The sequence below is a fragment of the Macaca thibetana genome, chromosome 12 (assembly GCF_024542745.1).
Source record: "Macaca thibetana thibetana isolate TM-01 chromosome 12, ASM2454274v1, whole genome shotgun sequence".
In the NCBI taxonomy this organism is placed as follows: domain Eukaryota; kingdom Metazoa; phylum Chordata; class Mammalia; order Primates; family Cercopithecidae; genus Macaca; species Macaca thibetana.
The window spans coordinates 3,361,580-3,388,953 of record NC_065589.1 but is presented as its reverse complement, the minus strand read 5'-3'; the positions used below and the strand labels follow the sequence as shown (position 1 = coordinate 3,388,953).

Below are 27,374 nucleotides of genomic sequence, written 5' to 3'. Positions count from 1 at the left end.
TCTGACAAGTGGTGTAAAATGCCCTGCAATCATGTGCATATCATTACAGACCTGCACGCAGAGGTCATTTTCCTTACTAAGCGAAGGAGGAGAGCACCAGTTTCGCAGGGCAGCCATGGAACTCTGTAGATACAAGTTTTAAAACAGGACAAAAACGACTAACATCGGGTCAAATGACTGCAAAAAAAAAAAACCCACTTTTCATCCAAAATAGATAATTCCTAGCATCGCCAACCCCTGCGTGTCTTTGGAGATGTTCAGTATCCAAGAACGGAAACAAGGGTGCCAGGAGATTGGAGGGCACACTCTTGAGATCTGAAGCCCATCCTAAGGTGGAGTTGGGAAAGTGTGAGGCCAGCATGGACCTGCAGGAGCTCAGCAGGTGAGGCTGCTCTTGGGTAATGCAGAGATCAAACGTGGGAGCCAGAAATAAAAATTAAACTTAAGACAACAACAAAAAACCATGGGTACCTCTCCAACCAACCAGCAGCTCCTCCCAAGTCTCAGCAACTCTTAAGGTTTCAAAACAGAAGTAAGACACTGGGCATATTTGGCGGCAAAACAGCTCTGCTTCCCTGGGTCAAGAGAAAGACCGGCAGGTCACAGTTACACCTTAGAAGCAGCCACCAGACCTAAGCAGTCGCTCCAAGTCTTCACATATTCCAGGGCTTTCTCAAAGAACACGGCCGCCTGGGAGATGGCCTGGATGCTGAATTGTAAACATGATGCCATGTCTCACGAGAACCTTCACTGCAACTCAGAAGGAGACCCCAGATAGTGGTGGAAAGTACTTTTCAAGCCTTTTTTTCCTAAAAATAAATAAATGCTCATTGTAGAAAAAAATAAATTCAAAAAGGTGCTTGTACATATGTATGTGTGTATATGTATGTGTGTATGTGTGTGTATTTAACCCAAATCCCGCTATAAATACTTTCAGAAATAGCAGAAGGCCCTTTTGAAGATCTCAATGTAGCTGTAGTTTTCCAATGGGAAGGGGTCAAGAGGAGGGTGCTTGGGTGGACCACCCTGGTCAGGACTCTGTACCAGTTCCTAGGAACCAATGCCTGTCCCCAGAACCGCTTCCCCTGTAGTCAGCCCAATGCCCAACCTTAGCTTCCCACTCAGCAAAAGCCCTGGAACCAGAAAGTTTGGAAACCAAGAAGGCCCCCAGTGGTGAGCAGCAGCGGTGGGGCCAGAGTCCCAGCTCACATGAAGCTCCTTCTTGAGTTTAGAAGTGAACCGCTTATCCCTGAGCCCAAAAGGCGAATCCCTCCAGCACCAAGTTCATAAATAAGGCCTAATTACAAGTTACTTTTACTACGCTGAAGCAGGAAGACACATCAGATCTCAGTGCAACCGATTCGACTTGTAAGTCACGATATGTGGTGTTCCTGTATCCACAAGCATCACTCGTGTGTATCAGATCAAGGTGCAGCTTAGTGGGTCTTGGCTCACCTACATTTCTGGGCACTGGGCTGGGCCGGGTCCCACCTATCCTTTAAGAAGACATTGATCGTGCGCTTGCACCAGCTGGCACACCAAGGAGAATGCCGCTCGATAACATCTGCGGAAACCAGACCTTGAACTTCACATGTCCTGTCCTGTACACTGACGGGTGGGGTGGTTTCTGACACCAGCCAACTGGTACCAACTGGGTGTCCAATGATCCAGTTCCACTCTGACAATAACCGCCCAGAGCTAGCACACACGCCACAGCTTAGGGGCTCAGGTCGACAAGGCTGCCCCCATTTCAGACACAAGTCCTGGGACTCCTGGACTCCTAAAGATCAGCTATAAACCAGGAGTTCCCACAAGCCCCTCTCAGGTTCTGGAATTTGCTAGAAGGGCTCACAAAACTCAGAAAAACACTTCACCATGTTGACGGGTTTATTGTAAAAGATGCAAATAAACAGCAACACGAAGGCAGGGTCTGGAGGGGTGCTGTGTGCAGGAGCCTCTGTCTCAGTACCACTGGGGTCGCAGGTGCAGCTGAACATTCTGCCCCTCTCGTCTCTGGGTCCTGATGACCAGCCCCATTCTGAGGCTACCCAGGGGTCCTGCCCTAAGTCACTTCATTAGCATAAACCCAGAAGCCCATAAGAAGCTCCTCCGAATAACGAAAGGCTCGCCTGACACTCAGGAACCTCCGGGATCCTAAGAGCTCCCTGCTGGGAATGAGGACAAAGACCAGACAGGCTTTTTCTTCCACCACACAGAGATGCCGCTTGTTCTCACTGTGTGCCCCTGGCTGGCCTCATAACAACCTGTAAATTCAAACCCCCAACACTGCCATGTTCACATCCTCGTAGAATGACATGGAAATGCTTCAAGGGAAAGCTGTTCTGATGCGGCACTGGGTTAATAGGAAGCGACTGCCTCTCACGGAAAGAGGCAGCCATGTGGAACTATCAGAAAACAGCAGGAGTGTCTCAAGCACACAGGGGCCTTGGAGGAGGCGGCACAGACATGGCTCTCAGTGCCGGATGCTCACCCCACATGTGGAGGCCCCATGAGCCCCAGCCAGCTGGAAAAACGGCCACAATCTCTTTAAGACAACATCCCAGCCTGAGCCGTCCTTGGTCATCCACCTGGACAGCATGACAGATGCCGCGTCCCTCATTATGAAAGGCGGGGGCTCAGGGCAGCAGCCACGATCAAGAAGTCAAACACTAAAGGCAAACGTTTTGCCAGAGGTGGCTGGTGGAACGTGATCCTGGGGGCAGAGCAGTGGCAGTGAGAGTGCACTTTGAAGGAACAGGGGCCACCATGCCTGGGAAAGACAGCTTTGCAATGGACCTAAACAAAGCGCGGCCAATGAGGCAAAGGACATCCGTCACCAGGGTGAAACAGACAAGCTACGGGACACGGTCAGCTGGAAGGCGGGATGGCATCTGGGACGGCATCCGTGAATGTGCACAGAATAGATTCTTAACGCTGTGTTTTTTCAGATGTCATATTCCAGAGTGAGTTAAAATGAAATTAGTGATGAGAGGTGGAATTTCCATATTTATCTGCCTCTGGGCTGAAATTTCTCAGGCTAAGGAGAAAGTGGTGCTAAGAACCTAACATTGACAAGCTGGAAAATAATTAAGATGGGAATCAAAGTACCACTTCCTCATCACACACCTGCGGCAAGCAGGTTCCCTCTATCTGTCTCCGCTTGAGAATCTATTTTTGGAAACCCTGCTGGATGGGGACGACAGTACTGAGTGTCCTCAAACGGCATTTAATTGGCGCTGGGGCTGCAGACCAGACGCACACTGAGAGGGAGGCTGAGGAGCGTGGGTACCTCCGTGTCCTCACCAGCAGGTGATGTGCCCCAGCGCGCTCCACGCACCCACGGTCGACCGCAGTGACCACATCAGTCTTGCAAGGAGTCCTGTTCGCGCCGACTGGACCCAGCGCGAACTGAGCATTGTTTGAGACTCGGGGTCCGCCCACGGGAGAAGCAGGGCTCAGACAGACAGGGCTTTTGCTTTTCAGAACCCGCCTCGCGTCAGGCAGGTAGGTGTGTCTAACCAGAAACCTGGCCTTCCGGAGCCAAAGGAACCTCACTTTCACCCGGAGGGCCCAGGCCCCCCACTTCACGCGTGGGGAAATGGCCTCAAGGGTTGTGCAGTTTCCCAGGATCATGGAGTGGGCACCAGCCAGAACCCAGTTCGTCTCAACCAAACCAGCGGCTTGTCTAAAGCTGGACTTCGAGCAAACAGGTGCCCACCAAGACCAGTGCCCTCCTCACAACACTGCCACACAAGAAAGGAGGTGGCTTGAGCCAATAAAGACAGTATGTGAAAGCCCCACGCACAGGCTCCTGAACTGGGAGGGGAAGGGAGTGGGGAGGAAGTGTGGTTTCACCCTTGGGAACTGCCTGGGACCACCTAGTCCTGCCCAGGTTGGGGTGAAAGGGTGTCTCTTGAAGGTTTCACTTGCCTTTTCCAGATGACCAATGGCACTAACCATCTTCTTACATGTTTATTGGCTTTTTCATTGGCTATTTTGGATTCATGTCTTTTTGACCCATTTTTTCCCCCGGTTGGGTTGTCTTTTTCTTACTGATTCAGAGGAATTCTTTACAAATTCTGAACATTAGTCCTCTGTCAATTAAATGCTGCAGATATCTTCTCAAAGGTCCTATGTCTCAATCGTTCAAAGCTTCTGCTTTTATGTCAGGTTCAAGAAACTCTTCTCTTCCTGGAGGCTGCAGAGATATTTTAACATATTTTTACCCTGAAACTTAGCACTGTTCCCTTTTATATGTAAGTCTCTCATCTACTAGCACCGATGTTTGTATATGCTATGGGACGGGGGTTTGGGTTACGGTTTCCTATGAGAACAGCCAAATGTCCCCTCAGTGGTACTAAGAGATCTTATCCTTCACCACGGATCGGCAACATTAGTTCCCTTATAAGCCAAATCTCAATCCTATTGGCCAACTTGTTTATAGTTTTGCCAATAATCATACTGTCTTAACCACCATAACTGTACAATAATTCTTAATACTGGCAAGGCAAAAAACCCCACTTTTTTCTTTCAGATCATCTGGGGCAAAACTGGCCCTTTACTCTGCCACATAAATTTTAAAATTAACTTGTCAAGTTCCACAGAAAGAAAGAAAGACAAGACAAGAAAGAAGGCAGGGGAGGGGAGGGGAGAGGAGGGGAGGGGAGGGGAGGGAAGGGGAGGGGGGGGGAGGAGGGGAGGGGAGGGGAGGGGAGGGGAGGGGAGGGGAGGGGAGGGGAGGGAAAGGAAAGGAAAGGAAAGGGAAGGGAAGGGAAGGGAAAGAAAGGAAAGGAAATGAAAGGGAGAGAAAGAGAGAGGAAGAGAGAAGAAGAGAGAAGAAGGGGTAAAGGGAGGGATGGAGGGAGGCAGATGAACAGTGCCTAGGATTACACTGCATCTATCATTTGGGGAGAAGATAATCTTTATAGTATTGCATCTTCCCATCCATGAACGTGGGCTATTACCTCATTTCATTTCTCTCAGAAATGTTTCAGAATTGTCAGTGTTGCAGTCTTGAACATCTTTAGATTTATTACTAGGTATTTAATATTTGGTTTCCATTTCAATTTCTGCTTGATCACATATGGAAATACAATTAATTTTTACATATTGGTTCTGTATTGTAGACTATTCATTCCAATCATTTTTTCTGTAGTTATTGTGTATTTTCTACATACAGAATCATGTCACGTATAAATAACGACAGTTGATTCCACCTTTCAGACCTCACGCCTTTTCTTCTTCTTTATTCTGCTGACTCAGTCCCACAGTATAGTAACTGAAGAGAAATGGTGATAAAAAGACAGCTTGGTCCTGTTTCTGATCTTAGGAAGGATGTTTCCAGTGATTTACTGGAAAGCGTATTGCTTGCTGCAGGTGTCCAACAGGTAACTATGAGATTAAGGAAGTTCCCATCTACTCCTAGATTGCCAAGACATATTTTTAAATCATATATGTTTGCTTAACTGTATTAAACTTTTCTGCATCAATTCAGCTTATTAAACAATTTCCCCATCCATCTGATAACATGGTGAAATTCTTTTTCTCACGTCAAACTAACTTTGCATTCCTGTGACAAACTAGCGTGGTCAGGCCCAGGGAGTTTTTGGGAAAAGGAAAGCAGCAAGAGCTCCACACACGTGGGGACCTGAGGTATACCTCAACTCTTTCCCACGTTTGATTCTGAAGACTCGGAGACCTCAGTCCTACATTTCAGCCTTAGCACCTCACTTCAATATTTTGTTATGAGCATAAAAGGAGAATTGGATAAATTGACATTCTAAAGTGTGTTTGGTGGGGGGTTGCCGATATAGATGAAAACACCGAAACCGCTGTGACCCAGGAGTAGTATAGGTCACGCCTCACTGTGCGCGCCTCACTGTGCTAACAGAGCTGCTTTTCAGACACGGGAATGGAAGCTTAGGGCTACTGAGTAACAGTAACGACTCAGTCTTCATTAGAGCCAACCTCCCCATCCTTTCATATTTTTCAAACAAAGGTTTTGTTTTAGAACAGCTATGAGCTTATAGAAAAATTAAAGCTAGTAGAGACTTACCCTTTACTCTGCACCCTCCATGCCCTATCACTAACCTCTTCCATTAGGATGCTGTGCTTAGGTGTCATTAAAGGAAAAGCCCAGACTTGATTCAGATTTCATGTTTTTCCCTGGTATCCCTTCTCTGTCCCAGCGCCCATCCAGGGTCCTGCCTTTCTTGGCTGCGACAGTATCTCAGACCTTTCTTGTTTCTGACGACCTTGACAGCTTTGAGCAATCCTGCTTGGGTATTTTACAGAATGTGCCTCAACTGGGGTTTGTCCCAGGGCCTCACTGGGACTCCAGGGACTGAACTGCGTGAACACCTAGCAAGGGCTGACGTCAGACCAGAGAAGCCCCGATACCTTCAAACCGAACTTCAAGGGGAACGGCAGAGTTTCCATGGTTTAAGGAAAGAGCTTAGCCTTAAAGCAAAGACAAAAGAAACCACTTGGTTCTCGTGTCTGGGGCAAAAGGACTTGTCTTTTGCCTGAATAAAGAGGGACGGAAAACTCCTTCTGCTGGGAGGATCGGTCATGAGGAAAACAGCCTCCTGGCCTGCACCGAACTGGTAGGTGTCTGTGAGAAAGCCCCGCTTGTGGGCTCACGTGGCCCACCAAGACCTGCACCTCCCGGAGGGCGTGGTGCGGTGCACACTCACATACAAACCTCCCCTCCACACGGCGTATCAGTCAGTGTGGAATGAAGTGGATATCTATCTGGGCTTGGGGCCATAATCCCATCCCCTCGGGCCTCTAACCTGGGTGACCAGTGGTAGTATTTTACTGGCACTTTGATGCCTTTGTTCAATTAAATTATAAAAGGGAGTTCAGTGGGCTGAAATGTCATGGCTTGGAGACAAAGTGATCTACAAGGTCAGCCAAATACTCAAATTCCCCCTAGGTCCTTCCCCTGACCTGAACCCCCAGAGGGATCGCCATCTGCCACCCCAAGCAGGACCTGCACCTGTGCTAGCCTCCTCCCGGCTCAGCCTCCTGCTTTGCTGAGTGACCCCAGCAGCCCCCAGCCCTGCCATCAGCCCATCGTCCCTCTACTGTGTGGCCCACACCCTGGCACTACCCCTGGACCTGGTGGATACTAGGCATAGGCTTGGTGCTCCATAAACTCATGCCCGCCCAACCAGCCCTCCCTGGGAGCCCTGCTCACAGCCTCGAGCATCCCAGGCCACTAGATTCTGCTTTTCCCCACTGCGCAGGTTACTGAAAATTACCAAAGTTCCGTAACAGTGCTTGCATCTGCCCATTAATAGAAATTAAACTTTAATGAGTAAGTGTTGTGAATTCCTCAGGCATGTCCAACATAGTTTATGCATATTTATTAGAGAAAATGAAAATGGAAAAAGATTCTTTCCTTAAGCAGTATTTTTCCTTCAGGGTAATCAGGCAGTCTTTTAAAATGTCAAGGATAACCTAAGAAGTATTCTTGTTGTCTCTCCACTAAGAATCAAAACTAGCTGTAGCTGCCGGCTTACAGGAAATGTGGGTTTGGCAGAACCTGCTAAAGGACCCTGGATTGGCTATGATCAGTCAAGTCTTGAAACAGAAAATCCCAGGACAAAGGACTCAGTGAGGCGGACAGGGGGTGGGGGAAGATTTCAGATATGCCCACCAGTCCCGATGTTTTGGTCTGGATTTGAGCAACTGGCTGTAAAAAGACAGTTTTTAAGACAACCAATAAAAATTAAACATCGCTTGGGTATAAGATGATATTTAGGAATCATGATTCATTCTGTTGAGTGTGATAATGGGGTTGGATCTGTTAGAAATACACATTCAAGTATATAAGCGATGGTGCTATGGCCTCTGAGATCAGTTTTAAATTCTCCAGAAATTAACAGTGTGGTAGATGAAGGGGTCATGATGGACAGCCTCAGGGACTTCCTAGGGGGAGGTGGCTGTGGGCGTTCACTCTATGCACTGGTCTCTTTCCTTTCATATGTGTTTGAAACTTTTCGTAACAATTTTTCAAGAGATGCCAGGAATAAAGACCAGCCTGTCCCCACCTTCATTCAACATGGCTGGTCTTCGCCGAGCGTCTGCTAGGTCATCTGCCTAACCTGTTCCTTCATCAGTATTCCGACAGTCTTCAGTTCAGCCCCAGTCCCTGAGTTCAAGCAGGCACACACGCCTGGTTCACAGCTCAGCGAGCAGGCCCTGAGCGCCTGGGAACGTGAGAGTGGGCAACGCAGAGCCCTGGCCCCAGCCCAGCAGAACCAGGGACCCACACTGGCCGCCTGCGTCCAGCCCCGCTATGGGGTCTGCCTGGTGCCAGCACATGCCCAGACACGGGCCAGAGGAAACTGCAGGGGGCACCCAGCTGCTCTCATGTGCCAGGCAAGGCTTGCTAACACCTGCAGCTTAGTCGGGTGATGGGGACAAAAGGTGCAAACTGAGCCCGCTGGACACGCAGACTCAGCAGGCAGACGGAGCCTGGTGGGGAGGCGAACGCGGGCAGGAGTGAGCCACGGAGAAAAGGGAACAGCAGGTTACTCGGGGATTTTCCCAGGGAAAATGTGGCAGTGGAAAAACGCCGCCCTGCCACCCGCCGCTGTTTGAGATACGATCCACGTACCCAGGAAGCGTGGCAGCCGGAGAAGCACGGGGGCATCACGGGCTACAGGGCGCAAGGAGCGGTGTCAGGAATCAGTGTGGAAAAGGGGCTGCCCGGGGGCTGAATGGGGCTGTCCTGTCCCCGCAGGTCCTGGCACCGAGTACAGAGCCAGGTGTGTGGGCGGGGTCCGGCCAGGCACTGGCTGAGCGGGTGATGGCCACGGCGCCGGGAGGAGTGAAAACAAGCTGCTGCTGCTGCTCCGCAAGGCCCTGCTCTGTGCTATACGGGCCGGAGAACAGCGTTTCCTGGAGGGAGTGTTTCAGGGTCTCTCCCAGACAGTTCTGCAGGGCCTGGCGTGGCCATGCTGCTTCCTCCCTAAGTAAGACAACACGGAGAGACAGCTCTCAGCTGTCCCTACCTAAAAAGTGGCACTGGCCAGCTCGAGTGTTCATAAGCAATTTAGCAAATCAGGAGGAAATATCCTTGCCTGCCTCAGAAAACAGCACCGTCTCTGCTCCTGAGAGGATACCCACTGCCCAGTGGTGAGGGCACACGTGGGCGAGTCACTGCACAGCTGCTCTGTACAGCACTGGGAGCCTGCAAGGAGGATCACCTGGCATGCACCCTGTGCAGGTTCCCCAGAGCCGCCTGGCATCTGCTAGGTGATCCACAGCCAGTGGGAGGAGCCACACACAACAGACGTTAAATAGGAACACTGCAAAACACACAAACGGCATCTCCACGGCTAATGTAGGATGGTTTTCTGGATAGGTTCCCTTCAATTAAGCTAATGATGAAAGGTGATGCAGCTATCGGCAATGGCTGGAGACTAGCTCTGCGGTCTGCTCGTGGATAACCGTGCTCCCTCGCGGCTGGGCCACTCGCACGGCCGGGCAAACCGAAATGCCCACTTTTTCATGCTGTACCCACTGCTTCTGTTTCCCCGCAGGCATCCTACTTTCTAAACTAACACCTCTTCACTCCCAAGAAGTCTAACAAATATCATACAATTCCTGAATCTACCCTCCACCTGGACGTAGACCCTGTGTGGAAGGCGGTCCTGCAGGGTTTGGGGTGGAATATCTCCCCTGTCGAGTGGAGACAAGGCTGACATGAGGAGTGAATAAATGAATACAGATAAAGGAGGAGGCACACAGTGCGTGCGGGGCGAGAGACTCCCTTTGCTCCTCCCGCTTCACCTTCGCTTCAGTGCCGCAGCCGGGGCCTAGGCCCTCCACGCCATGGCATCTGAGCCGAACAAGCTGCTCACCAAACGTGACCCAGCAACGAAAACCACTTACAGACGAACCATTCTCCCAGAGTATTTTCCACACTGCTGAACATCACAAACTCACTAAAGGTGCTTGTGGTTAGGTGGCAGGAAGCTGGAAAATAGGTGCATGTTAATAAGTAGCTCACGAAAAATGAGTCACTAATTCAGAACAATAAACCCAAAGTGGCCATTTGCGGAAAGTCTAGGCAGGCACATTAACTGCGTGGCTGGGAGCATCAAAGCAGGGATCCGTCCCTGGAGCGAGGTGGAAAACGGAGGGCGTGGACCACACACTCTCCTCCTCTCCACCAAACCAGACTTGCAAGCACTGCTCATTCTCTGTGCAGAAAATGGATCCTGTGACGCCAACTTTAAAGCAGCATTTCGGAAATGACCAATCTGTGGTCAGTGGCCAGTGAGATGGGGAGAGAGTGAGGCTGGGGCTCCCCCAGCGCCCACAAGACTCGGTGATGTTCTGTGCAAGTCAGGCTGACCCCACCAGCAGCTGCCCAAGTGACAGGCCGGTGGCCTCACCCAGCAAAAGTCTGTTCCAAGGGCTCTTCAGCCAGCAGGCCCCTTGGGTTGAAAGACTTACTCCTCTAGCACTTTTTTTTTTTTAAGACGGAATTCTTGCTCTTTCGCCCAGGCTGGAGTGCAGTGGCACGATCGCGGCTCACTGCAACCTCCACCTCCCGGGTTCAAGCAGTTCTCCTGCCTCAGCCTCCCGAGTAGCTGGGACTACAGGCACCCGCCACCACGCCTGGCTAATTTTTCTGTATTTTCAGCAGAGACGGGGTTTTACCGTGTTAGCCAGGATGGTCTCAATCTCCTGACCTCGTGATCCACCCACCTCGGCCTCCCAAAGTGCTGGGATTACAGGAGTGAGCCACTGCGCCTGGCCACCTCTGGCACTTTTTTAGGACAATCTTTGCCTCAATTCACTGAAAATGTATTTCATTTTCTATACTATTGTTCTTGCTGTATCTTGCTAGAACTAAACATAACATCCTGCTTACATTCTAAATGAGAAACAATAACAGCTAAATAACTCCTTGTGGGAGCTGAGGATGGTCAGGCACTTGTCTCCGGGTTTCATTCACAGAAGTGGTACTCATGGTTCTCACCAGGGAAATAACTGGCACAGATACCATTACGGTCCGCATTTTAAAGAAGCCAGGGAGATAATAAAGGCCATCCTGATCAAGGTTGGGACCAACTTTCAAAAGCAGACTGACTCCCACTCTGCTGTTCTGCCTCTCCACACGGACTCATTCAAGCCTCAAGGTCAACGTCCCATCACTGGCTCATTCATTCCAGTTTTCCTGAACTAGCTATTAAGTGGCCGTCACAATTCTGGGGACACAGCGTTGTAAGTCCCTGCACCCCAGGCTTCCACTAGAGAAGAGGGGATGACACGTAAATCAACAGACCGTGTGGGATCACGTGCTGGAAAAGAGGGCCCCGTGAGGTGGTGGCGTTTAAGACACCTGAAGGAGGTGTGGGGTCAACGATCCCAAGGATGTGCACATGAGGTGGAGCAAAGAGCAAGGGCAAGGCCTGGGAGGGGAACAAGCCTGGGGGGTTCCCATGGGGCAGGCAGAGGAGACACGGCCTCAGGTCCGAAGGCTTCAGTGAGGACCTTCCATTCCGACTCCAGCCACCCTGCAGAGTGTCACCCAGGGCGGGGAGGGGCTGCGGAAGGCTGGGGAGGCGGAGGGGGAGCTGGGAGAAATGGGGAATGGGATCCATCAGGACTCTGCGATGGACTCGGCATGGGTGTGCCGCACTCACCCAGGTGGGAAAGACAGACAGGCTGGCGTGGGGAGAAGCGAGCTGGAAATCCAAAATGTAGATTTGATGGAACCTGCTGATTTTAAGAGAGCCACTCACCGTTTTGAAGAGCAAACAGTACATCTAAACCCCCTTTGAGTCATTACTTTGTGACTTTCTCAGGAAAAAAAAAAAAATCCAAAATGTCCTGATTTTGTGTCAATGGTTCAAAATTCCAAGTTCTCCATATTCGACAACATGTATTTCAGCAGCATCCTTTACTCTACCTGAAATCTCACTATCCAAACACCACCCCATCCTGGGAGGGGCTCTAGTCTTCTCAAATATTTATTCATTCCTTTAGCTGAGCTACTAAAGAAAAAAAAATAAGGAGCTGAATATTAAGTGACACACACCGCACTCAAAACTCTTGTGACAGGGAAGAATGTGCACAAAACATACACAAGCAGTGAAGACGCGTTTAAGGTGTCAGCTGGCTGCTCCACACTGGTTCCGCCGTCTCTCACCCGGCGACAGCTGTGCTCCTTCCTGCTGCGGCGCGTCATCCACGGGGACGCTCTGCTTTGGGGCCTCCCGCCTCTGGAAGGAGGCCGTGCACTGCTGCCCAGTGGAGCATCTTCCGTGACGGCCACCGCAGCCTCTCCCGTCGGAAGTGCAGGGAACACCCCGCTCCGTGTCTCCTCTGATGATGCACGGATGTCCTCTGGTTCAATAAAGCACCTGCTTTTATTCCATGTCTCTGACAAGCACTAAAAGGAGACAGGTGTGGTCCAGACATCACGTTAGGTGCTGAGAACCCCGGGTGATGAAGACACAGAGTCGGCCCCCAGGGGTCCAAGAGGAGCGGTCCAGGTGATAATATCATTGTGTCTTCAGTACCCGGTCTCCAACCCTGCAGGTGGCTCCCCAGAGACCCGGGGCCACCTCGCCAGAACCAGTGGGGAAGAACAAGGAATTGCAGGCTGGGAAAATGTGATGCGAGACTCGGATAGTCCGGGGCCCCGCATGGCCCAGCTCCAGGCAGTCGGCTCCACATGCTTCCTGCCACTGGGGCTGCCACTGGCTCGAGCCTCCAGCAGCTCGTCTTGGAGCAGACATAGCGGGTACAAAAAATCAAGCACTGGCTCATACTGCAGGCCACTCTCTGGAAGCATCCAGAAGCTGCTATGGGTTCAGCATGCACTGGCAGTGGTGACACAGACATCGGGCCTCCTTTAGAGGAACGTCTTGGCCTCTCCAAGGAGAAGGGGCCAGAAGAGGCACTGCCTCCCTAGGACCTGAACAGAAAGGATGATTTTCAGTGGCCTGACTGTGGACGGCCGTGTCCCAGCAGAAGCCCACTGCCAGAGGCCACAGCAAAGGGGGACGACAGTGGACTGGCTCATGGACCTCCCCAGCAGAAGAGCTGCTGGAGATGGGACTTGGGGCGGGTTTCCCTCACCCTCGGTGGGATCCTCCCCTCTGCAGACACGGAGAACCTGCCCACGTGTGTTCACATGCCCCCGCCACGCACCTAGTTCACCTCGAGACCTGCATCAACTTACAGGTGCAGCCAGCACATCTGGAAAGAGACTCGTCAGCTGGCACCCGGCCCTGTGGGCGCCGTCAGCTCCCTTAGACAATGACATGGGGTGGAAAGGGCCTTTCCACATGAGTGGTTTCCATGTCCTCAGTTTTAAAAGATTTCAAGAAGTTTTATTCTCCTTAATTTTGGTACTCCCTAATAATATACAGCACGTAGTTTTATTTTAATATCTATTTCCTAAATGTTTTCAAACACAATTTTATTTCTGAAAAGTGAAGGTGGGGGAGACACACAAATGCCACAGCACTAGCGTTGCAGGTGATATGGGTAAAGATTCCATTCCCAGCCAGGTGCAGTGGCTCACGCCTGTAATCCCAACACTTTGGGAAGAATGAGGTGGGAATATTGCTTGAGGTCAGGATTCAAGACCAGCCTCAGTAACGTAATGAGACCCTGTCCCTACCAACAATACAAGAAAATCAGCCGGGTATGGTGGCGCGACTGTAGCCCCCCAGCTATTCGGGAGGCTGAGGAATGAGGATCTCTTGAGCAAGATCACACCACTGCACTACAGCCTGGGTGACAGAGCAAGAACTGCCTCCAAAAATAAAAATAAAAAATAAAAACAAAAATAAAAAGATTTCCATTCTCCAGGCACTGACCCCGGCTGTAACCACACAGTGCCTGCAGTCCTAGCTCCTGCTTGAGATGCTGCAATCTACTTCGGTGTATTCTAGGACATGCTCTCCCACTGCGCAAGGCTCATTATTGAACGGTATAAATGTACATTCAAGATAATCACATCATTATTATTTAATTCAATAGTACTCTAGCACACCCCTCCCTCCAACAAAACCAGCTTTTCTGGATCCTCGAAGAAGCAGGTGTACCATCTGCAGAAATCACTATTACATTTCTGTTATGCCCAGTATGAACACACTCTGCACATCACAACTTCCCCTATACCAAGACTGACTTAATCTTATCATCATTCCCTTTCACACAACAGAAACTCCAGTTTCTAAATATACAGTGATTTCTTTGTATTGCCTTCTATTTTAATCTTCTAAAAATAGAGCTACCACCAGGAGAAGCAACTTGCTGTTGGATGTTCACTGTGCTAATGTCACCGACAGGATGTGGATTTCTGCCCCTTCCAGACTTTCCAGCTTGTGGTTTCCACATGACGTTTGTCATGGTGGCTCCAGGATTCTGGCCAGGAGTGTGGGAGCAGGATTGCCTGGCATCACAGCCGGGATCCACTGCCCGGAGCCTGTGGCGCCCCATGAGCCAGCCGACCAGTGTGGGCCTCACTGTCTACAGCCATCAAATGGGTGACAGGACTGAGAGGACTGGACTAAGCACCCATAAGTGCACCCACAAGCCGCAGTGCCACAAACATAGCCTATGCCACAGACATGGCCCACCCTGCCACAGACAGGGCCCACCCTGCCACGGACACAGCCCACGTCGCCACAAACACAGCTCACGTTGTGGGAGCAAGTCCTCTGACTTTCCCCTCCATCAGCAGGTTGGCCAAGAGCATTTCTCAGGTTTTAGCAGAAAGTTAAAGAGAAAAATCAAAAGACACAAGGGAAAGAGCAGGACAAAAAGGAAGCCATTGCCTCCAAGAGCTCTCATGTCCCACAGAAGTTCCTTCTTGAGGATGGGAAGATGGGTCTGTGCCCGCCACCTCCTCCCCTTGCTTCTCCGCCAAAAGACAACACTGTGCCAAACCAGAGGGCAGTCGACTTACCAGTCAGTAGGTTAAAATGTTTTCTTAAACAATTTTCCAAGTTTTCAAATGCTTTGTAGTTCTAAGAACAGAGCTATCCAAAATTTTAAAATATAATCTCTTATCTTCTGTTTAATAAAGTTATTTTTGAATTTTGAAGAAGTAGAAATCCGATCATTCCTCTCCTCCCTCCCGGACACGCACACCCTTAGGACCCAGACTGTTCTCCGCCAGGAACACACCGCCTGCGCTCTGCCGGCCGCCGGTTTTGCCATGGAGAGCCCACTGGCTGCGGCCGCCTGCACCGCACGCTTCCCAGCAAGCTTCCTGTGCAGCTGGCAGTGTGCCCGGCAGAGCAGAGGCACAACACACATTCCCATCACACTTCATACGCGGCATTAAGTTCACGACATATTTTCATCTTCTCCTGAGATATTAGAGTCCTGGAAACAAATTCACTTCCTATCACTCAACGTGCAACTCAGATGATAAATCTTATACCACTACGTTAGTGTGGTAAAAATCAGAATTATACGGCAAAGAAAACATAGAAATTATATCAAAACAAAACAGAGATGCAGCTTTCTTAATCTGAAGCAAATTGCTTTGGTTTTATACCCATAAAGTCCCACACTTGGGCATGAAGGCAATCTTGAATTAAAATGAACACCCCTGGATGCTATTATGACTGATGTCATGTTTAATATTCAGACAACTAGAAAGAAGGGCATGCCTTTTAACTCAATTACACGAAAAGAGGAACTGGAGAACAGCGGTGGCTGAATGTGCACGCCTTGCTTTGACACTCTGAATTAACACGCGCCTGTAGTAAAAGCCAGTTTTACACTTGGAAAAACACAGAGCCTCCTCATGTCCACAACACAGAGCTACAGAACACAGCACGTTAACCAGAGCTTTAGGTTCCCAAACCTTACTGCACTGATTCGATGAGGATCCCTCACTTCCCATTGTAAGAACAGAGACACAGTTATGAAGATAGAATAAAATCTCACCCTAACATTATAGGCAGAGTTGAGCTCAAGAGAAGACCCCAATTACCAGAAAGGAAAGAAAGCAAAAGGTGCTCCGAGCAGGTGCACTAAGGCCCAGCTGCCTGTTCCTGGGGCCCAAGAGTCATCAGAACTGGAGACAGGCACCAGGGACCCGGTGGGGGGCTGCATCTCCGGGTGGGCAGGAGAGGTGGCCGTGAGCCTGGCTTGGACACAGAACTGGAAATGAGACCTGTGTCCGGACAGAACTCTTGGACGGCCGTCTGGTCTATGAAAAGAGAACTGGAAAACTCCATCCACCAGGCCAGGGAAGCAATAGAGGGTTGCTGGGAAGAGGCGTTGGTGAGAATCTAAAACCCTAAACCTGGGTCCCTGTGGATGTGGCCTCCAGATTCATATTCTTTGAGTAGTTCTGGAATCTCAAGTCTAGAAATAAGGGCAAAACTAGTCTAGAACCTGGGAAACCCTGTCGCCCCAAGAAGACAAAGAAAAATAGCTCCTTAGGGCTATCCCCACAATTCACAGCGCACAAAACACACAAAGAAGGACGCGAGGGAGGGAGGGAGGCAAGTACCCTGCTGAAGAGTTCACCATGCAAACTGAACATCAGGAATGATAGATGGAGACAACCCACCATGTGGGAATCAGCAAGAACAACAAAACCGACAAATGACTCCAAAATGTCCACAAATATTAAAACAATGCGGAAAAGACAACAAGCTGCACACACACACACACAAAAGTTAAATGAAGAAAAGAAACTGATGAAGGAAAAAAACCTGGAAATGGGAGATGAGAAGTTTTTAAAAAGAATAAAATGAATTTTCTATAATTGAGAAGAACAGATTAGATCTAAAGAAAAAATAGCAAATTAGATATAAAGATAAAACTAGATCTAGATAACTCACCAGAATGCAGCACAAAGAGAGGAATAGATAAAGGAGGGAGGCAGGGATAAAAGAATAAGATGGTCCAACACAGACCTAGTGTGAGTTCCTAAAGAATGGAAGAAACGTACAAATGCAGTATTAAAACAGATAATAAATGAGAATATTCCAGAATTCAGACGTAAGAGTCCTTAGATTTAAAAAGCATGCTAAGTCTCAATTAGGATAAATAAGTGTGAATCGACATCTAGACACAGTGCAATAAAACATTTAAACACTAAACATGGAAAAAGATCTTAAAAGCACCAAGGTAGGGAAGTTAGATGATCTAAGAACAGTGGATTGAGAGTTAATGTTTCAACAGCAACAAAAATAGCCAAAAGATAATGAAATGTCTTCAAACCGCTGAAAGATACAGCAACCTGCAATTCTACACCCATCTGAACTATCATTCGAGTAAAAGGGAAAACAAAAACATTTTCAGATAAACAAAATGTGAGTACTTACCATTCAGAAACCATTGCTGAACTAACAAGGGATTATTCCAGAAAGAAGAAAATCATATCCCAAGTGAAAGACTAAGATGACAGAAGCAATGGTAAGGCACCAAAAACACTAGTAAATCATGTAAGTACACATTAATAACTACTGAATATTCAATTAATACAAAGTTTCACTTAGATACCAAGACTATGTGTAATCTTGTTTTCTCACTCTGTGTGTGTGTGTGTGTGTGTGCTTCAAAGTCACTGTTTAAAACACACCTGGTTGGTTTCCTCTTAAGAACAACATAAACCTTAAAATTAAAGGGCTTCCTTTTTTACTCTGACAGCTAGGAAACTCAGAGCCAATTATGCAGGGTTTATGACATGCATTTCTGGCCTCTACTTCTCTTTGAGAGACCGTCATTTTTTCTCTTCTCTGATTCCTTTGTCTTTATTCTTACACAGCCTTCATTAACGAAATAAGAATTGAGTTCCTGAAATTGTACCCACAGGCACCAAAGCACTCGACACACCAACATGCCATGGCCTTGGCTTCTTCTCGTTATAAGGAGGAAGAGGAGGCCACTGAAATATGGCCTAGTGTGAGTAACTCTGCACAACTCTGCTGAAACAAAGTTCAGTACCACTAAAAGCAGGGTACGAGCTCAGCAATCCTACTCTGAAACACAAAAAGCTCCCAAGAGCATGACTGACAGCAATCACTGCCATGCACATGGGCTATTCTTCCTGTGCTGCACTCAACATCACATTTGCATGGCGGAGAGCCCGTCTTTGGAAACAGCTACACACTTGGGCAAAAGCAACTCTTTGTGAGAAATAATCAGCAAAAGATTGCTTATCCTTTCTACACTCAGAGAGTAGTTAGGAGTAACCAGCTCTTGGAAAAGGATAAACCACTCTATGCAAATACTCCTGCAAAGGTTCTCGATTAATGCAAATATTATGTTTGTCTTTTATTTTAATGCAAACAGCATCTGTTCTGCACAGTCCATGCCATCACTTTGTAGTCTGTGTGGAACATCTCAAGTGTGTTCCAGCTGCGTTTCAGAGTTTGAAACAGATTCTCCGAGAGGCAGAGCCACAGAAAGCAGTTCACTGAAGAAAACAGAAAGCAAACAAGTTCAGTGGGGCTCCTACTAGAAGGCTTCTTTCTCTTTTAAGGCAGGAGAGAAACAAATCCAAGAATGAATTCCCGAATTTACTTCTGCTGAGGTTTGGCTTTATTTGTGGGATTTTTCTTTTTTAATAGTTTTGACTAAGGAGAAAATTAGGATTGCTTTTTCTATGAATTTCGTTGCAGGAGAAAGAGACTCAGAACAACACATGTGGGGAAGGACTGGCTGGTTGGGGCCAGGCTGCCACCCAGAGCACAGACCCAGCGCCAAGGCGGGTTCCAGCCCCTCCCACAAGGCCAGGACCTCAGCCCAGCTGCATCCTCCTCCTTTCATAGAAGATGTTGGCCATCTAGAAGGCTCCCTGCCAACACTGGCTTCCTCAGATCGCTCCACTGATACTGTTCTGTGTCTGCCACCAGATGGAGAGGTCCAAAGAGGGGCAGAACCTTGTTGGGTTCTGTGTCCACGACCCTGAAGCAATGACTAGTTCAGCAGCAGTAGAGACTGGATGGGTGGAAGACTGGATGAATAAATCAAGCTGCCTATGGGAAAACAGATAATGTGGAGAAACACTGACCTGTCACTCTTCAGATTTCAAATGTAGTCAACTTCCAAATCTCTACCCAAGCAAGAGTACCTGGAAACAGTTTGACCTCAACATGCTAATATACTAATTTTACCATTCCATTTGTGTGGACTGCAGATATACTGCCAATTGGATCCACTAGACCAAGAATCCGCGTGGGATAGCCTACGAAGAGAGAAGAACCTGGGTATTTTCAGATGTCCCTCAACAGAAGCACCTACTCTCACATAAACTTGCTGTTAAAACTCTAAAATATCCATGTAGACAAATAACTCTGGGTAAATAACAGAATAAGCACTCATATAACACCTTTAATAATTAACTTAGTTATTAATTTCATTTCAGATTGCCTAATCTTTTATATATACTGCTAATCAGCTTATAGAAGAATTTTGGTTTTGACAAAAATCTCTGAATATCGATATTTAATAAACATGACTGCTTCAAAAAACGCAAGTGCAAAAAGAAGAAAAAAGGTGAAATAGGCCATGTGGTCCAATCGTAGCAGAGAGAAAGATCACAAAATCTGGACAAATATAAACACATCTTCTTGATGACATTACTAAGATAAAAAAACAGTGAAGAATTATAGGACCAGACAAAGGCCAGGGGGTGAGGATGGCATTTGGGGCTGATTTTCCCCTGTTGGTATTTGCAGAGCCCACAGCCATCTAAGAATCTTTAGTACTTTTGACACCACCTCTTGCAGATACTAGGTTTAGGAGTAGAACTCCAGGGACTGAAGGGCAGGAGAGACGGAGGGAAATGTGGGTTGGGATCTGGAAGCACCTCCTAGGGAAAGAAGAGACTCCACAATAAATGGACCCTCAACAACTGCAGCTCTGCTTCTAATGACTCTGCAATCCTTGAAACTGAACTGAAGTGATGACTCATTGCTAGGGGCCCCGAGCACCAGGCAGAAACAAACTTCAGTCTACTAAGGAGGAAGATGTCATCATTCTAGTCCTCAAATAGTCTCAACAGATTTTGCAAATAATATCTCCAACACACACACTCACACATTCACATATCAGGTAGAGGAAAAGAAAACCCAACGAGAAAAAAACCAACAGAAACAACGAAAAATAGAAAAAAGACCCTCAGGTGCTCCAGATAATAGAATTAAAGAGAAAGAGACTTTGTTACTTATTTGCTGTATACCATGACCCATAAACAATAGCTTCGAAGGAGGAATCGCAATAGTGTTCTAGTGACGATAAAAGAGGCGAATGCAATTTAAGATCCTGTGGTAGTTTTAGATATATATTTTAAAGAAATGATGATTTCTATGTTTAAGAAGATGAATTGGAAACTTGAAAAGAGAATTTCTAGAGCTGAAAAATGCAAAAAGTGAAATTAAGGACTCCATCATCTAACAGATTAGACACAGTTACAGTGAATTTGTGAGTAGGAAGGTGGGCCAGAAGGAAATTTCCAGGATGATCTCAAAAGTCAAGGGCAGGAAGTTGGAGAAACAGAAGGCACCGAGACAGAACGTGCAGGCAGACACAGGAAAGCAGACACTGAACGGGTCAAAAGCACGTCTGAAAGGACCCCGGCCAAGAACTACCCCAAATGGCTAAAAGACAGTAGGTAAAATTGCTGAAAACAAACACGGCTGTGGAGGGGAAGGGGGATCACCTACAAAGAAGAGCGGTGAGGATGATTGGTGATTTCTCAACGGAAACACGTAAACCAGAAAACAATAATATCTGGCACGGTGCAGAAGGACTGCTTAAAAGTACTAGAAGATGGTCGCTGTCCAACTAGAATCCTCTAACCAGCACGGGCATTTTCAAAGAGTCATTTTCCAACAAAAACTGATCATCTGACACCAGAAAACGTTCTCACAACTGATCTCAGAGGGAAGATGAAAATGAACACCCATAGAAAGAACAATGAAAAGGGTTTACACGTGTGGATGTATGGAAACGAATATTGACAAATCATATAGGATGCAGAACAAAGCCACAGAAGAGACAGGACAAAGGAGTAAAGGCACACTGAAATGGCAGACGGGCACACCGACATTCTAGGCCACCACGTTCTGTGTAAACAAACTGAAGGCTCTACTCCGAAGCAAAGACGGCCAGAATGCACAGAAGAATGTAAACTAAAAAAATTCCCACACACGTGCTATTCACAAGGAAATATCTAAAACATACAGCTATGCAAAGTATGAAAATAAAACATTTGGAAAAATATGTACCTTGCATATAACAACCAAAGGAAAGGTGGCATAGCAATATTAATGTCAGACAAAGTAGACTTTAATAAAGGTACTGATTCTTGACTTTGACAGCATATCACCCCATTTTTTGAATATAAGGCAACTAAACTAAAAATCAATAACAAAAAAGAACTAGGAAAACCTTAAAATACACTTGGCCAGGCGCAGTGGCTCACGCCTGTAACCCCCAACACTTTGGGAGGCTGAGGGGGGCGGATCACTTGAGCTCAGGAGTTGAAGGCCAGCCTGGGCAACAAGGTGAAACCCTGTTTCTACCAAGAATACAAAAAATTAGCCGGGCGTGGTGGAACTGTGGTCACAGCAACTCAGGTGGCTGAGGTGGGAGGATTGCCTGAGCCTGGAAGGCGGAGGCTGCAGTGAGCTGAGATCACACCACTGCACTCCAGCCTGAGTGACAGAGCAAGACCTTGTCTCGAAAACAAAACAACAAGAAAACAAAAACCACCAAAAAAAAAACCACTTATAAATTACCTATATGCCAAAGGGCAACTGGGTAATAGCACACATTAAATTTTCTGCAAAGCAGCAAAAGCCATGAATAGAGGAAAATGCTTTTAAAATCCTCATATTCGGGTTCCATGTCAAAGGCTTAGAAATGAACAGAAATTAAACTTATAAAAGTGAAAGGAAGTAATAAAGAACAGAACTTACTGAAACAGAAAAGACATACAGACAGAAGTGACAAAACCAAAACCTGGTTGTTTAAAAAGACTAATGAAGAGGAAAGATCTCTGCTGACAATGTTAAAGAAAAAAGGAGTTTCTCCTCAGCCCAGAGCCTGTGGGACGGCGTGAGCCCCGGTCCCTAGATCACAGCCTGCAAGTGGGCAATACGGCCTTGTGGGGGCAGGAGAGGAAGAGAGAAGTGACACAGTGAGCCGTCCTTTGTCAGAGTCACTCAGAGGGCAGCTGACAGCCAGCTAAGGAGAACTGGATCTAAGCTCATGTCAGAGCCCAGGAAGGAAGGCTGAAGACTCAAGGAGCCAAATGACACCACTCCCTCGCCTTCCACCCCCAACGCTTTGACTGATTTCCTAACTCCATGCCAGGCCGCCACCTCTGGAAGCTGAGCAATTCATTTTGGTGAACTTCAGCTGAAAGACAGAGGTTGGGGTTCCCATCCAACGGAAGCCCCTCTGCGGACCGCGTGTCCAGACTGTCTGCGGGTGCCCTGTGACAGCTCTCTTGCACACGTGCCCACACAGACGCTCATGCAGCAGCATCGCATGGTGGGTAAGACCGTGGACTCTGAAGCCAGACGTGCAATTCTAACCAGACTCCCTCACTCACTAGTTGTCAGATCTTAGGCAAGTTTTATATGTCCCAGTTTCTTCATCATAAAATGGGGAGGACAACACTTGGATCTCAGGGTGCTGATATGAGTATTAACCAAGAGGTACAAATAATGGGTCTGCAGCAGGGTCTGCTTGTTGTCCAATAAACATGCTCAGTTTCTATCATCCTTCGTCGTGGTATAGAATGCCCTAAACCGGCCTATTGGCCTCATCTCTCTTCCCTCCAGTAATCCCAACACTGTGGCCCCGAGTGTCTCTATCAAATGCCTATCAGGCTGCTCCCTCCTGGGAGGACCACTTCTCCGTGGCTCTGCTGTGTGGCCTGTGGCCTCCAGCTCTGCTCCTGCAGCCTGCAAGGTTGCAAGTGAGGTCCTCCTGCCATAGTGTTCTCACGCCCAGCCTCCCCCAGGGCACGCCTTCCACCTGGGGCCGGAGCGCTGCCTCCCTTTCCCATGGAGGGCAGGAAGGCGGCTCACATGGCATCGTGCAAATGGCTCTGTCTTTGCTGGGCTGGTGACTCACACCTTGAGCCTGAGAAGGAGGCATGGAAGCCTATCCTGTCAGCGGCCACCAAGAAAGCCCAGCTTCCTACATGGAAGATGACGAGGCCAGGGCACTGGGGTCGAGACAGAAGCCAGCCTGGGAGCGGCTGGAGCGGCAGTCTCCGCTCCCTGCAGGTACACACACCTAAATTCAATGCGGCACTAAGGTTTCAGGTGGACATTCTGGATGTTCTGTTTGTTTTTGTAGAGACAGGATCCTGCTACATTGCCCGGGCTGGGTTGAAGCCTCAGCCTCCTGAGGCAGGAGTGGTCGGGGTGGTGCTAAAGATGAGACTGAACCCAGCTGGCCCACGCTGTAAAGGCAAACAGAAAAGCGAGAACGTGCAGGTGAGACAGGTACTGCCGAGGCCTAAATGCACTTTTGGAACTAAATCCAGCAGAGCGTACAAGAACCCAGGTAACATGCTGGAAACGAGACTAACGAGGGCCTACAGAAGGCGCCAAGTCCAGAACCCCACCCAGCAGCTGCCGGGTGCTGAGATGGCGCGTGGCCACAGCCAGCCGGGCTCTGCACAGACGGACGCACACCGTGGCAGGCCTGGGCTCTGGGAGGCGGGCAGGCCCGGGGGACCCTGTTAGGTGCGTCCATGGGGCATCCTAGGACATGATGAAACACGTTTCAACTGTTGCCAAGAACAGGCACCTTACTAGCCTGCTAGCCAGCGTGCAGACTTCCTACGCTGGAGACTCGGGGCCACAGAGCGGGAGCCTTCTGGCTCCGCTACAACCCACGGGCTAGACACAGGCTGGGCAAGGGGTCTCCCTGCGGAAGAAAAGCGTCCTAAGAGTGCCTGGTGAGACGGTGGCCCAGGCCCACAGGGAGGAAGGTGCGGCAGTGGGCTGGTCCACTCTTAGAAGGCAAAGTTTCCAACTGAAACCACACCAGAATCCTCCCTTGCTCCTTAACAGTGGCAGAAGCCCCAGCAGGGACACCCTCCACCCAGCCCGGCCAGCAGGTTCTGTTGCCAACTGCCCAGGGCGACTGAGGAGTCTGGAAAAGCCTATGTTGGAGGATCCTCGGGTTGCCAGGCGCCATGAAAGCACTGCCTTTGTGAGCCCCGGGCCCCTACCGGTTGGCCTCTTCCCCTGAAGGCCTCAGACACAGAGGCCCTAGGTGGGAGTCAGCAGGGTGGCATCTGCCCCCTTGTCACTCCAGGGGAAAGCCCTGAGGGACCCTCCCAACCACGCCAGCACCGCCTGCAGTGACGCCGGGCCGCGCTCACCCCAAGGCCCAAGGAGGAGCCATGGTCCACTGAGACCCAAGACGGGGTATCCACGTGGCTTTTTAGAAGCTAGTATTTCCTCCTGTGGTGTCTCCTTGGGGGAATCCTAAATTTCTGTGATGTGAGATAAAATTTTAGTGGGATTACAGAAACCCTGGCTTAGTATCAGAGACCACAATAACACACTTTAGAAACAGAGTAGCAATTTGGTTCTCTGCGGAATTGTAAGTGGAAGGGATGTATTTTCCTTGAGATTTTAAAAATAATTAGGAGGAAGAGACAAAAGAGAAGCTTTTGTGAAAGCAGAGATAGAAATTTAATTAGAAACAGATGAGGATCTTCTCAAATCACCCTTGCCTTGTTTGCCCAGGTCCAAGATAAGGTAATGCCATTAGGCAAGACTGATCTCTACTCTGAGGGGCCAGAGCCTGGCTCTGACACTTTTGGCCAAATGTCCCCATCCTCGGCCTGGCCTCATTTTCTGTGCAGGAGTGTGGCTTCATTTTCTGGGCAAGAGTGTGGCCAGTGAGACCTGGGCCAGCACAGGGATGGGCAGGCACCACAAGCAGGACACCCCCAAGGGTGCACACGGCTGAAGGTGCCATAGGCAGAGGGCGCTCTGTGGGCCACATTCACAGCCCAAGAACACGGGCGAGGAGGCCTGTGCTCAGGCACTAAGGACACAGAGGGACAGTTCTGGAATCCACTGAGCAGTCCTTGGAAAAGCTGGTGCCCTGGTGAGCAGGACAGCGTGAAGATCTAAGGAGTGGATCCCTCACTGGAAGGTCAGGGCACCACTGAGACAGCCTGGAAGCTTCTGTGCTTCACGAAAGATCTGCGCGTGAAACCCGGGGAAGCCGAGCCCCAGGGAGGGCCCATTACGCTGATGAAGACGGGAGAGAATGAAGGATGGGGACCCTGCCCCAAACACTCGGGGCCAAGAGAAGATCCCCGCACCCGCTACGGCGGTGACAAAGGCACATACATGCCACTGCAATCACTGCTAGAAGACATGAAAATGCTACCCTCCTTCATGTTTGCTGTGTCGCACCCTAGCCTCTGCCCCAGAGGTCAGACCCAGTCCAAGGGCACCGGCCACTGCAACTGCACATCAGTCGCCCTGAAGCCCCCGCCCAGCCCAGCCCCTTGCGTGTCAGCCGCCCTGAAGCCCGCTCTGAGGACCCCCGCCCAGTCCCCTACCTGGCGAGTGCCCCTTCTCTTCACATCAGGCAGCAGGTGAACAGCTTCCCCCTCGGAGCCGCCCCATGGGCCTCCGTGCACAGGTGTGGAGGTGTCCACCTCTGCACCACCAGGAGCCCCCAGCCAGGGCAGCTCTTGGCACTGACGCCCAAGGGGTATCGCTAGGCCCACAGAGAGCTGCTGTCAAGGACAGGGGCAAGGGCAGGGAAGTCAGGCTCTACACACGGCAGCATCTTCACGTCTTGCCTGAGAGTATGTTCTAGAAGGACATGGGAGAGGAGAATAAACAGGGTCAGGACAGTCAGGCAAGGCCTCCAAGTTGGAGGTGTTAACCACACCTGAAAGGGTTCCTGCGAGACACAGGGGCACCGACGGGGGGACAGAGCCCAATGCTGCTGTCCTGGCATGCAGAGCAAGCCCCCGGCCTGGTCCCAGCCGTCTGACTCAGCTGAGCCTTCCCTCCTGCTGCTCCATCTAAGCTGGCTGCCCTGTGACACCACTCTGCCCCTTCTCTGCAGAGGGGAAGCTCTGTGAGGGCAGAGCCCCGTCTGGCCACGGCTCCCATCAGATCCGAAAGGAAGGTTACGTGGGCACCTCCGAGAGCCAGCAGCTTACTCAGGGCACACAGGACCTTCGGGGTGGGGGTCGTCCCCGCGCGGGGGCTCAATGACTGAAAACAAACGGGGAAAGCAGCAGCCCTGGAAAGGAGGGGGCTGACTTCCCCAGGCCAGACGGGGAGCTTGCGGGGAGACGGGCTCTGGCCTCAGCCTAAGGTCACACCCCAAAGGCCATCCCAGACACCGGGGTTACTGCTGCTCGGGGACTCCCAGCAGGCACAGGGTTCACCTCTTTCCGCTGGGGCCGCCCCAGCCTCCACCGCGGGGGAGCAGATGCGCCTGCCAGGTTCCATTCAGCTTTGGTTTGCAAATGGAAGCACAGGCATTTCCAAATGCAGCTCACATTTGTGAGTGTGGCAAAAGAGCGAGAGAGCGTGGGGGCAGGAAACTGGATTTTGTTTGGTTGGTTTTTAAATGTCTGTTAAGAATGTGCTAATGTAAGACTACGCATGAAGGTCGCCGGGCAGATGCAGCGGTTTATCTTGGAAAAAGAAGTGTGGCTGCCCACGGCCCTGACAGGACGGCCAACCACATGCGACCAGAGGGAGATGGCCCGGGTGAGCCGAGGCCCTCCTGATCCTAAGAGGCCAACAGGGCGCTCTGAATGATGCTCCCTAGGGCTCGTACCCTGAAACCTGCAGAGGGTGAGGAAGCTGATGCAACAGTCAGAGAACAGATCAGCCTTCCTGGGTGGAAGCCAAGGTCTCTGGAAGCCCTGTCCTGTCCTTAGTGTTTCTTGGGGGAGGCTCTCCTGAAAGCCATGCCTTGCAGCAGGTCCCAGGGTGTAAACACTGTGCAGGGACACCCAGCCCCATTGCTGCCCTGTCAGAGGATCCTGCCCCTTCCCTCCTCCTCGGTGTTCCAGGGACCTGAAGGCCCCCATATGCTGCTGGAGGCGTGGCACTGGGCTTTCTTTTTACCATGAGCGGGAAGCTGCCTCTCAGAACTGCCCAGCTCAGAGAGCCCCGAGGATGGACCCTCCTGCCCCTCCCCCTGCACAGCAGGGCAGGCCCAATGCGGGCTGAAGCGGGCAGGGCCTGACAGGGGCTGGAGAGCGGTGGATGGGGGGCAAAGAGCCAGGGGCCAGCCCTGGGGCTCTCCCACCTCCCTTGAGCCACCCTGAACCCGCCCCAGGGGAGAGCTTGCTGCTCCGGGTCACCCTAACCCCCAGGTGACAAGCAGGGCTCCCACAT

The 27,374-nt window shown here is 49.8% G+C and overlaps 1 protein-coding gene across 9 annotated transcripts in view; it reads right to left on the bottom strand.

Moving 5' to 3' along the window:
- The window catches only part of HDAC4 (histone deacetylase 4), a 357,624-nt gene that overhangs the window by 195,055 nt on the left and 135,195 nt on the right, over nt 1–27,374 (bottom strand). The window lies entirely within an intron of this gene.